This window comes from Lepus europaeus, chromosome 2 (assembly GCF_033115175.1).
Source record: "Lepus europaeus isolate LE1 chromosome 2, mLepTim1.pri, whole genome shotgun sequence".
In the NCBI taxonomy this organism is placed as follows: Eukaryota; Metazoa; Chordata; class Mammalia; order Lagomorpha; family Leporidae; genus Lepus; species Lepus europaeus.
Window position 1 is genome coordinate 54133248 of NC_084828.1, and position 13739 is coordinate 54146986.

The 13739-nt window shown below is 39.8% G+C and overlaps 1 protein-coding gene across 6 annotated transcripts in view; it reads left to right on the plus strand.

Annotated features, from left to right (window-relative positions):
• COL8A1 (collagen type VIII alpha 1 chain) overlaps positions 1-13739 on the plus strand; it is a 603924-nt gene that overhangs the window by 77721 nt on the left and 512464 nt on the right. The window lies entirely within an intron of this gene.

Below are 13739 nucleotides of genomic sequence, written 5' to 3' on the forward strand. Positions count from 1 at the left end.
ATCTATGTATCATATGTTTTAAACTTGTAGGTAGAAAGAAACTAAAAACATTTTATATGGTTGTGCTTAAGTTTGCTGGTTAAACAAACTACACCATGTTAGATATTTAAGAGGTGTTTTCAAATACATGATTCTTAAAATTTATAGAAGGTATTGGACCTTCTGGTAAATGTTTTCTTAAGTTGTTATCTAATGGTTGAAACTGTTTGCTAAGTATTCATGTGATATTGCTATTGTCAGCAAGCGATCTAGGACTTGCTCCCTCATTTCTCTATTCTAAGCCCAACTTGTTCTTTCATTTCTCTATTCTCTTCAAGATAGGAAACTAAATCTATTATGAAGGAATCTGTAGGACGCACAATTTAATCTTTAGACCTTATAAAAGAGATGGCTAACATTTTTCTGTAATAGCATAGCCAAAATAAGAACTTAAATAATAATCTCATAGCTAGATTCACTTCGCCATCAGCAAAGTATACAGTAAGTAGAAAAAACCTCCCTTTCAGACAAAAGGGAAAGAAAGTTTTAAAGTGAGAATATAATTTTCCTCATGGGCATTGTCTACCTTAGAAAAACTACTACAGAACATGCCTGTGACTATAGACTTGTAGTTCAGGCCACCGAAGATTAGAGATGGGACACGGGCACTCCCTTGACTTGCATCCTCTGGTCTGCTTTAACACAAACCAGGAGGAAAAGAAAGCTAGGCATCAGAAGCAATGGGTGGCAGGCCTATTAATGGCTGATCTATACAGTGATCTGCCCTCAAGGAGACCCAACAGGCCAGTCCACTGCAGTGGCTTTCAATGTGGTAAGCCTGGGCTTCAGCAGAAGTCAGCTTGTGAAGAGCCCTGGCAGCTCTGCCAAGAGTTGGATCACTGGAAAAGGACCTGCCCTGGAGTCGAAGGATGCCCAGGTCAGAGCCACAGATCTTATTGGCTCTAAGCTGAAAAGCCCTTCACTCAGCCCAACTTCCAAAGTGACCACTGCAGCTGAGGGGATGGTCAAGTAGGGTCAGCAACATTAAAGGCAGAACTGTAAATTTCTTGTTAGAGTTGCCACCTGCCTTTACCTGGCCAGCTCTCCTCCCAGGCCAGCCAAGTAATGAAAGACAGCAGCTCCTTCTAATAGAAGACTGCATATGCCTCTGTGGTGACGCACGTGGAGCAAACAGAAACATCCTAGCAACACTGAAGACAACGTGTGCAACCAGAACCAGGCAGAAAATAGTAATACACACACTGGCGACAGCAACTAACGGTCACTAGGAGCCTGGGCTTTACAAACCTCTCACTTAACCTGATGACAGCCTGACAGTTACTTCTTACTATCATCCCCGTTTAACAGATAAGGAGACCAAGGAGCGGAAAGTCAAGTAACTTGCCCAAATTCACACGATTGAGCCAGAATGTTACGAAATACATAGGACTAAACCCAGAGAAGCCCTTTCACTTCTGCCACTTAAAGTCTTCTCATGTCCCATGCACATGGAGTGAAATGCTTCACCTAGGAACTTGCTAGATGCCAGACGCTCCCTCAAGAAACAGACTAAGGAAGAGAGAAACCAATAAAGCTAAAGCTTGTTAAATGGCAATTGGTTTAGCACCTCCTAAAGCGGAAGCCATGAGCTTCTAAGGAATCAAGCTGTCCACTCACAGATAGCAAAGTTATTGAAACTTGCATGGGTACAGCCTCGGTGCCTTCTCCCTAAAGCATTCTTTCAGTTCTTGATCCTGGGCACTGGGCAACCTCCAGCATGCTAAGCACCCTGCCAGACGGCTGCTGTGAGCTGTTTAATCCTCTCAAGCAGCAGTGGTATTGTTTGAATAAAGTTGCCACTGTAGTTGCTTGGCTTACCATTTAAGAGCATTACAGGCCCTGGGAGTGGATTTGCGAGGAAAACACAATTAAAAGTAATTGTAACAGTGTTCTATTGAGTTTGTCACTGTACCAGAGCAGACCACTCGCCCTAGACTGGCCGCTGGGGAATTTATCTTAAATAGGAAAGCTGTTTACTTAATCTGGTTTCCTATATAAAAACATAATGCCAGGAGCCTGTGGCCCTGCTGAGAGGGAGGAGGAAGAGGCAGTCTGGATGTAGCTGCAGGTTAACACTTAAAATCTGGGTAAATGGAAAACACATCCAACTGGGAGCCTAACCATCAATATTTGGATGACAAATTCAGACGTCCACACTTTCAGTGAGAGCGCCTGACACCTCTCTCCCTGGACATGAATAAAACACATGCATTTATGATTATAGGGCTGGAGACCACCACCACACAATTGCAGCTGTAATGCAAGGAGCTCTATCTTTTTTGTATTGAGACCATCTGTTTTCAACTTAGTGCTCCACCGGACTTCCTAAAACTTGACCCACCTCAAGGTCATAACCAGGGTTTACATTCTATTTCCCCCATGGGCACCTTCTACCATGAAAGTAAAGCATAAGTATTTGGACCAGCTGTATAAAAGGAAGCAATTTCTAAAGCCAGTCCCATAAAGCATCCAGATTCTCAAGGAAACAAACAACTCACAGACCTCTTGACTTAGGTATGTAGTGCTTCCCCAAATTTCAACAGAAGTATAATGAAATGGACTTTATCTGAGGAACTGACTTTTGTTCTGGAGCTATTACAACTTAAATATACTCCTCATCCTACGGCCACCTGTAAGCAAGTCCTTTTATGTTCATTGGAGATCGTCCCAGGGATCTGTTTCCATCCATTTGTCCATCCGTCCTCCATTCATTCAACAAATATTTGAGCTATGACTTTAGGCTCTGGGAGTACAGCAAACAATAAGGCAGACAAAATTTCTTCTCTAAAGGAGTTCATATTCTAGTGGAAGACAAAAAATTATCAAGAAAATAAATGAATAAAATATTGTCAGGTGACAAGTGGCTCAAGAATAAATAGAGGGAAGGGAATACCGGTAAGAATAGTGTGGGGGAGAGCCAGCACCGAGGCTCAATAGGCTAACACTCCGCCTTGCGGCGCCGGCACACCAGGTTCTAGTCCCGGTCGGGGTGCCAGATTCTGTCCCAGTTGCCCCTCTTCCAGGCCAGCTCTCTGCTGTGGCCCGGGAGTGCAGAGGAGGACGGCCCAAGTGCTTGGGCCCTGCACCCACATGGGAGACCAGGAGAAACACCTGGCTCCTGCCTTCGGATCAGTGCAGTGCGCGCCGTGGCGGCCATTGGAAGGTGAACCAACGGCAAAGGAAGACCTTTCTCTCTGTCTCTCTCTCTCTCACTGTCCACTCTGCCTGTCAAAAAAAAAAAAAAAAAAAAAAAAGAATAGTGTGGGGGAGAGAATCCACTCTATATAGGGAAGAACTCTCCGAAACAAGCATAACCCAAAAATTGAAAGAATAATAGCCCAGGCCAGAGAAATTATAAATACAAAGTCTTTGAAGATGAAAATAAGCTTGATATGTTTTAGGAACTGCAATTAAGTCACTGAAAATGAGCCCAATATAATTAAGTGTAAGGAGTTGGAGGTTCACATAGCACTTTCTAGGTAAGGGGAGCTTGCGTTTTATTCTAAATGCCACTTATTGCTTCTCGGCCTTTTGGCTAAGATCAAGTGCAGTATTCTAAATGCCACTGAAAGATTTGAGGGGAAGGGCTACATGGGTTGTTCCATAATGGTAATGAACCCACAGAGCTGCTGCATAGGGAGTGAGAGGCTGCCTGGAATGGCAGATACGAGAGTGGTCACAGGAAGGACATGGAAGAGACTTTTCCAGTAAACAAGTGAGAAATGATAGTGGCTTGCTGCTATTGGTGGAGCCAGCGAGTGAGGAACATATTAAGGATATATTTTAAAGATAAAGCTGACAGGTCTTATGGATGGAAGGTACAGAAATGAAGGAAAAAGAGGAGAAGCAAGAATGATTTGGAGTATTGAGCTAATAGTTGGATAGGTGGTGTGCCATCTACTGAGACTGTCTCTCTGTGAAAAATTCTAATCATGGTGGTTAGAATGAGTTCACTGTTTATCATTTTATTCCCTTTTCTCCTGAGCTCCAAGAAACTATGCAACTAGAACTTGCATCTCTAATGACACTCCCAGCCGCCCAACGCAACTCTCTTCTGCCTGTTTCTCAGAACAAGCGAAATTTTGGTGGCACCAGAGCCACACATAATGTCAGTGAATAAATAATTCTCTCTAGGATCAGAGAAAATGAGACAATAATCAAAGGCATGCTTTTAGGTTTTGCAGTGCAGCCCTTGAAAAGAGCAATTTGCTTGAGTTACTAAGAAGTGGGGTTGCTAAAAATGGACTTTGGGTGATGAACCTGAAATGTTGGCTTGCCAGACCAGTATGCAAAGTCTAGTGAACCCTGAAGAGTGCACTTCTTTTTTTAAAAGCATATTTATTTGTTTTATTCTAAAGGCAGAGTTAAAGAGAGAGGGGGGAGAGAGACTGAGAGGTCTTCCATCTGCTGGTTCACTCTCCAAATGGCTGCAATGGCCAGTGCTGGTTAGGACCAAAACTAGGAGCCAGGAGCTTCTTCCAGGTCTCCCATGTGGGTTCAGAGGCTCAAGCCCTTGGGCCATCCTCCACTGCTTTCCCAGGCCATTGGCATGGAGCTGAGTCAGAAGAGGAGCAGCTGGGACATGAGCTGGTGCCCATATGGGATGCAGGCACCGCAGGCAGAGGCTTAACCTGCTATGCCACAGTGCCTGCTCAAGAGTACATTTCTGAACCATCTATTGTTTTTCCATATTTCATGGAGTCTTTAAGAAAGAACTAGAAGGTCATATACATTCACTCTGGGGTGCTTCTCAGATTGCCCTTATTAAAAGTTATTACACTCTACACTGGTTTAATTCTTTCCATTTAAATTTGGGAGAATTTGCAGTCAGCAAATTGTTTGCTGTGCGATACCCACTGAAGTACACATGAAACCCTGGTGGATCACATCTTGGTTTATCATATTTCATCATACATGGGTTACTAAAGATAGCATCAGAAGCAATCTGGTATAGAATAGTAGTCCTTCTAGTTCTTTTATTAACAACAACAAATTGGTGCATAAACATATGCAAATGACTTCTCTGATATTGTAATTCTCCACACCTCACAGTGGTGGGGAAGCACTCTGTTTATCTGAATTCCTATACCTTGTGAAGGTTTATCAATCAGACCAGCCTCTTGAATAGGCATCAGGGAGTTGCATTAAAAAAATCACTTCTAAGACAAATATTTTATCAGAATGATTAGAACCAAAATGCAAAATCATTGACTCCCTGAGGATAATGCATAGGGCTACATAATAACACAAACAGGAGAATTTCTTTATGTATACTCTAAAAAAATACTATAAATACTCTAAAAATATACTATAAAAAAATTACATTCTCAGAATTTCAACCAGCACACTTTGTTCACAATTCTGGACAACACAGAAAACTGGGCAGAAAATGTAGAAATTGACTTGCCTGTCATATAGGAGGACACATGACCATAAAAACCTGGTATTGGCACCAGTTACAGTTACAGTCAATTCTCAACATTTCTTTGCATGACATTTGAACTTGGGTGGGGGGGAGTGTGTTTTTCTAACCCTTTGGTGCTGAATGTTTGACCTTAAAGCTTGCTGTTTGCTCCTTTTTTGTCTCAGTCCTCATGACTACAAATGCTATTATTAGTCATAAGATTGCTCAGTCTCTTAAACTCCAGCCATGGTATTTGACTCTCTGGCTTAAACATAATATGGAATTCAAAATCCTTATTATTTACAAGGAGTCTAATTTTTCAACACTTACTTTGAGTTTTCCAAGTTCCATATGGGCTTAAGACTTATGTCAAATGTTTTCAATGCTATCCTCTGAACCCTTTATTGAAGAACACACCTTTTCCTAGTGAAAAATCTTTAGGTTTGCATGTGGTTAGATCTGGAAATCTCACTTTTGCCATGGGTCAGTGAAGCTCTTAGGAAAGTCACCAAACCTCTGTTTTGTGCTATAAATAGAAGAAAATATTTATTTGAGAGTTTATTATGTAAATGATGTGTTATCAGTAAGGTTCCTGCGTAAAACAAGCAATCAGTTAATAGCAAATATCATCATCATCATCAACATTACTTCATTTATGTAAAAGTAGGAACTCAGCATAATTTTCCTTTTCAGCCTATGCCAGGCAAAATTTGTTTTAGTCTTATATTTTTTATCTGATTGACTGTTCATGGCTCCATAAAGGCATAAAACATCCAACCTGCCGCTTAGAACAATTCATTTAAAAGAAACCTACACCACTAGTTGAGTTTAGTCTGAAAACCTGTTCTAGTTCATCAAGCCTGAATAAATTAAAAAAAAAAAAGAAAGAAATCATTAAGTTAAAACTCTTAGTGCTCAGGGTTCCATTAGAAATCAAATTGTTGAACTCTATTATTTATAGATGTAAAAACTGAGGCTCAAATAGTTAAGTGATTTTCATAATTAGGCTCTAAATTAAACCATATCTTAATACAGTGGTAGTTCTGACACTTTTTAACTAATGGTGATTATTCAGTGAGTTACACTTGCCTAGTATTATAAACTGGACCAAAGTTGGGCTTGGTTCCTTGTTTCAGTGGAATTGCTCAATTCAGATATTCTCTAAGGGCACATTCAGCTCTAAATGTTTTACAATTGTTCTACTTGGTATCCAAGTGTACTACAGGGACACATATTGTTTATTAGTCTCCAAAATGTTTCTTCTCTTCTGATCAGACTAATGTCTTTACAATTCCACAGCTAAAAACGTGATGTTCTCTCCGTCCTTCCTTGTGTACGTCTTATTTTCCCAATCCGTCTGATGGCCCCTGGAATACAAGTTCCAGGGTTGATGCTTACCTAATTGCAGTGAAGCAGAACTCTCTGATGAATGAGCTCAGAGTAGATATCCAATTAATACTATTTGGTTGGGCAAGAGGGCAGAGAGGAGAACAAACATTTTCTTGTTTCTCCAACCATTCTTGGGTAAGTTCTGGGAATCTACAAATGCTAATACAAAAACTGAAAACTGGCAAGTTTGACTGGAGCTTTGAACTAATTAGAACTAATTAGGGAGGGCAGGAAAGGACAGCAGATAGACTGCGTCTAATCCTATTTTACAATCCTTTCTTTGAAATGTAGAGAAAATCCACTTGAGACTGTGCGAGTAACTGACAGTTGTTTCTAAATGAGATTTATACTTCCACAGCATTGATTTCTAGCAGTAAGTCTTCTGTCCTTAGGAGGGACCCTTTTATTCTGGTGTAACACTTTATTGAATCCATGTGATGAAAAATAAATAAGATGGAGTTTCATGAGTGAAAATTAATAGAAAGAAATTAGAAGGGGAGAGGGAGCAGGAAAGGGGAGGGTTGCGGGTGGGAGGGAAGTTATGGGGGGGGAGCCATTGTAATCCATAAGCTGTACTTCGGAAATTTATATTCATTAAGTAAAAGTTAAAAAAAAAAAAAAAAGAAATCAATTGCATAAACTTGGACCAGAAGGCCATAGTAGCATTGTATAAAACATCTTAGGAAGATGCCTTATTCCAATTTATTTGTATTTTGTACATATTTATTGAATGTCTCATGATAGTAACAATAACAATAACAATCATGGTAATAGAATATTGAATATTAAATAAATACAATTAAAAAGTTGAAAGCCCAGGTTCAGGTGTCAAATGGTCTGGATTTGAACTCTGAGTCCACAGCATTGCAACCGTATGGGCAAGTTATTCACTATTCCTGTGCCTTATACTCCCCGCCTATTAGGTATAGTACTAACCCAGAGATTTGTTGTAAAGATCAAAATGACATAATACAAGTAATACATTTAAAGAGTCCAGCACACAATAAGCACCCTGTAAATATTAGCTATTTATTATTACTATCATCAGTTTTAAAGACTTATAAAGATTTATGATATGATGGGGCCGGCACTGTGGCGCAGGTTAATCCTCCTCCTGCAGCACCAGCATACCTTTTGGGCGCTGTTTCTAGTCCCGGCTGCTCCGCTTCCAATCCAGCTCTCTGCTGTGGCCTGGGAAAGCAGTAGAAGATGGCCCAAGTGCTTGAGCCCCTGCACCCACATGGGAGACTAGGAAGAAGCATGTGGCTCCTGGCTTCAAATCAGCATAGCTCTGGCCATTGCGGCCATTTGGGGAGTGAACCAATGGAGAGACCTTTCTCTGTCTCTCTCTCTCACTGTCTGTAACTCTACCTCTCAAATAAATAAATAAAATCTTGAAAAAAAAGATTTATGATATGTCAACCTGTGTTGAGCAATTCAAATATTAGAAGATGTAACTTTTTTAAAACTTGGTGTATGGAGTTCCTAGCCCAAAGTAGGCACTCAGGAAACAATTAAACAATTTTGGAGTGAATGAACAACTTCAGTTACTCCTCACAACTGCCTTACAGTGTGGCAGGCATGCAGTGAGCAAGACAGTATCCTGACATTGAGGTGTGGTGCAAAGGAAGAAATGACATGCAAAGAGGACAGACAACTTGACGGGAAGTTCCTAACCAGGGTGAATGCTCTGATAAGGTAGTATGGAGCATATAGGAGCAGATATGAGGAACACCAAATTCAAACTCAAGGGAACAGGCAAGGCTTTCTGGAGGAAATGACATGGGGTGCAGGGGCCTGGAGTGAGTATGTGTTAGCCTGGCAGATTGGAGTTAACAGTCTATGGCAATTCCAGAAGGTTAGAGAGCATGGTGACTTTCTTCAGTTGTACGGAGTCCAGTATGGACAGAGAGGTAAAAATGAGGAGATAGAAAGCTGTAGAAGGAAAAAAGATCATTAGTACAGTACCAAGAATCTGGACACGATTCTAATGACAACAGTGCCATTTAAATCAGTAAATGAGGGTAAGTGACATGGGCTTTGGAATGATCACTGGGGTGACTTCTCCCATCTCACTGGGTTCCCAGAGTTGTAACATTTGCTTTGAGCTACATCAACTTTGGTATTCATTTGCATATTTGTACATTTGTGATTCCACATTTCTAGAATTAAAATATCTGATGGGTTTTAGGTCAGTTCTATCTTTGTGACAGCAGACTCTAAGATCAAACTATCCTATGGGAAGTCAGCTGTTATCAAGAGTAGATCCAATTAGGTCTGTTAACTTTATCATAGAATTTCTTAAAATTTATCACTTTGACTAGTTTCCCCATACCATACTACAACTGAAGCCATAAATCTCTCTCCAAAGTTATATCAAAGAAGGCAAATAGCTTTTTTTTTTCTTTTGGTACGTGGCTGATAGATAAGTACATTTTTTATTTTCTAATGTTGAATGATAGGTGGAGAATTTTCATGGATGATGTAGGAGTAAATATGTGGAAGAAAAAAACTGCAGATTCTACTAGATCTTTCATGAAACATGTTTTTCATGTCAATTTTTAATGCACATGTGCACTATCACCATGGGTGTCTTCCTGTATGGGCTCCCTGTTAACCTAAATTTTATTTCTCAGAATTCAAGGTGACACCATTGTATAAAGATGGTAATAGAATATAGATCTTCAGCAGGGATTTCAAGAAAAGCAAACTTTCACAAAAACATATCATATAAACTGACACAAGATCCTAGAGAATCTAAATTAAAACAATATTTTCTGTAACTCAGAGCTGTGTGTGCAATCCTTCATCATGGTCAAATGAGCTCCTTACTGGTTAGTGTGTAGAGAAAATGAAAGAACACTCCTGTTCAAAAGCTGGGAACTACTACAGCCAATGGATGAAAAAGGGGGTGATCTTTATTTTTAGAATTATTGGGCAAAAATTATTTAAGCCAAGACCCTATAAAGGTGGTGTGGAGTCCTTGAGAACCAAAACAAATGGTAGGAAAGACTCATAAAGTAATTATTCCAATGCTGAGAGCACTGAAAGGAGGAGGAAAGGGAGACTGGGCAGAAGGGAACTGATAAGCTGAAAAAAGGGATTAAAGATGAAGAGTGGCAGACAGCGTGCCCTAAGACATTTCGCATTGAGAGAGTCAGACCAAGGATCTGAAGTACAGCACACTGTCCCTGTCACTCACTGCCACCTCCAGCACTAACCTGGGTGATGGCCAGATGGCACACCTACTGACTGAAAACCACAGATATTACTCAAGGACATTGAATGAGAAGTTTGTGGTGGGATGTAAAATAAAAACATTAAAAGGAATGTTTTAAAAGTCAACTGATTACTCAGCAGACAACTCATCCAAAGAGTCCAAAACACTTGGTATGTGCTCAGGTGGCAGGAAAGCCACCACCACAGCCTGGATGGGCAGCACTGAGAAGAGAGGACAGTGGGGATGCCCACAGGAGAACTAAGGAAATGGCTCACAGCCCAGGCAGATCTGGTGTTTGAGGCAGAAAATAAATGGCTGAAAACCTTGTGATACAAGGAGAGTGGCTTAAATTTATAACAATTATTCATCCCATTTTAATACCTGGAGTATGATTAAATTCAGATTTCCCTTGTTTAATTAGCTATTAGGCTTAATGAAGTACATTTTCCAACTCAAGAAGAAAATTACTTTAAAGAAAGGTGTGTCTGCAAGAGAAGGGGCAAGGGCAGGTCAGGCCAATGCATGAAAAGGCAAAAGAACAAAAGAAAATACCCACCTTTATTATAAAACCCAGCAGCACTGGATTTTTTAATGAGGAAGGTGATATGGTTAACCATAATTTACCCTGTGATGCTTAGTTCGAAGTTCAGCAAAAGTTTAAAAGGAAATGAAATGAAAATTGACATTTAATAGATAGGCACAGCACAAGAGAAAGATATCCACTCCGAAAATACTGCTGCCATGGGATTTTTTTCCAATGTTCTACTTTTGAGGATACTTTCAATAATATGTAATATTTAATTTCATACTATTTGGTTTTAAAAATGAATTTTCTTTAAAAGGAAATTCTATGTGTCATCATATTCTCAAAAGGGCCATTTTGTTAGCATGTGCTTTTGAGGATCCTAGGACATGAAAGACAGGAAGTGTAGCTCTATAGGTAGAGGAGACAGAGTTGTAGCCTCCTTCCCGGTGGCATAAAGGTTATTTAATAAAACCACTCAGATATGATATCAGGGCCTTGCAAAGACATTCAGGCAATTATAAACTGAAAAAATGATTTAACATACAGAACAATTCATTGGGGCTGTAAGCTTATACCCTTTGACATGAATATATCATAAACACAGGAAAGGGTGCCTGAACTTTTGTGTAACTTATACCTCAGGGGAAAAATTAGAAATGTAATTTAGAGGTTCTTACTTGAGAAATTAGTGAAAGAATGACACACATTGACAAATGTAGGTAAAAATAATAGTAGTTAAGGGAAAACAGCTGTTCTTTTTAGCCAAAGGAATTCTTAGAACATATTCATACAACTGTTGAATAGTAAAGGTAGATAAAACATTAAATTTTGTTCATCCCTTCATTTTATAGCTTCAAAATCAATGCAGTCCTTACATCGTGAAATCTGCAGGTAAATTCCTAGCCCGCGGGGTTAAGAGCTAGGAAATGACTGTCAATATCACGAGACTATAACCAAGGAAGCATAAAGTTTAAATTTTCATGTTTTGCTGGATTGTTATGATCTAATAAATAAAGCCTGGTTGGAACCGAAGAAATCTGACATGTGGACATGTCAATATTTGAAGAATGAACCTCATGAAATCCATGAAAGAAGCTCACAATTTTAAGGAATTATTAGCAAGTTATCTTGAGAAAAAAATCCAGAGGCCAAGTTTGAAAAAAAAAAATAAATGACATCTGAAATAGAAGTCTTTTGTGTTCAAAAAAAAAAAAAAAAAAAAGCCTGAGGTGTGTGTTTAACAGCTGTGTTTGGAGAAATGGCTACTGGAGGGTAGTAGTCTCCTCTCTAATGAGGAAAGAAGAGGAAATGAATTTAAATGACAACCAAAGGAATTTAAGTTAGATGGAAAGATCTCATTGGCAGTGAAGGCTTTATAAACTCTGGAAAAGATTCCTGGGGAGTTTTTCAAATTCCCTCTCTGGATATATTTAAAAAGAGAGATACCTATCTGCCCAAGGAGGCTGAGGTAGAGACCTGCTGGAATTTGCTTTCAGCTGAATTCTGCAAGTCCCAATTAATTTCTGAGAATTTGCAGGATGTCCAAGACAGTAAATGCTAAATGATGGCAAGCAATGTTGCCCCTTAAATGAAGAAAATAAAACCTTCACCCAAAGTAATCATTTCCTTGGAAAATCAATTGGCATTTGCTAGTTGGTTATAAGTGGAATGTACAATTAAAATACATTCTGGTTTTTATTTTCTTTTTAGCCTGGTTTCCAGTGGAAAGAAGCCTTATGAAATCTCTCTGGCAGGCTTTGCCCTGTCTAATACATTTTTATTTTTCTTTTCTAGGCTGGTTACAACTAAATCTCTTAGGAAAAAAGCATTTCCTTGACCCAAGTAGCAATATGTGTGCCCTCAAAGTAGATATCTGTGAAGAAAATAGCTCTCCCCACCCCTGACCAAGACTTCTTTCCCTTCTCAATGAATGGAGCAGAATGATTCCAGCACCACCATCATCTCTCTCATTCCTTACTTTCATGCAGGCACCAGCAAGTTCTCAGTAACCTTAGAGTTTCTCCTCATTCTCAGCACACAAACAGCACATGCACTAATAGTTTGAACCAAAATTCTTTAATTTGCTCCACTTCTATGTTTATACAGCTGTGCATCTGTTTGCCCCATTGTGTTCACATCTATTGTTTAGTTTGTATTGTGGGCCCCTGGAGGTGAGGAATGGGGTCTGCTTAAGTTGCTTTGTACAGCACTGCGTGTACACATGCAGGTGGGCATCGTGTGACTGTGCTTGAGAGTAATGGTTTCTGTCAAGAATATATGCAAAAAAAAAAAAAATTCCATGGGTTAACCAAAGCTGGAGATAGAGGACTCAGTTTGCTGAGTTTATGTCATCCTAGTCCTCCTATATGTGACATCAAAACTATAATTGCTGCTAGGGATTATCAGGACAGTGGGCAATATGGACCAGAGTCCAGTCAGCTTCTGGAAAAGGTAGTAAACCAGGGCCTGAAACACACAGAAAATACTTATCTGAGAGTGTGCCTCCCACCCTGACCTTCCTTGGTCTTGTGTATAAGCCCAATCTTACTGGGGTTCTTAGCTCAGAGCTTCAGCAGTCAGCACCCATAGCCACAGGAGATTATTAAATCTCATGCATGCCAAAGGAAACAACAAAGTTCACACTATCTTGGTTTTCCTATTTCCTTCCCAGAGAGAACAAAAGTCATTTTTACCAGAATTAATATTTCTTCCTTCCAACCAATCTGCCCAGCCCCATTCCAACCTTCCTTGATATCAGTCTTCCTCACTAACCCAAGGAAACAGAGATGAGATGTGTATTGCTGAGTTGCAAGTCCTGTATCTGTCCATCCCTAGGGGTGTTCAAAGTTAAATTTTTAATGGACAAGATGAAAATGATTAAGGGAAACTCGTCTCTCAGAGAAATCACAGGAAATGACATTTCAACAAATGTTTTCTGGGCACCACTTGCAAGCCATTGACTGTATTGCAGAAAGCAAAGCACACACTCTGACTTTATACTGTGTGTGGTGAACTAATTCTAGATGTTATTAAATGATGGCAAATATAGGACAATTGCTCTACTGTAGGCTCATGGCAAAGACTAAATTATATTATATATAGTCAGCCACCCAGATCCATGAGTTCCACATCCACGGACTCAACGAGTCACACATGGGAAA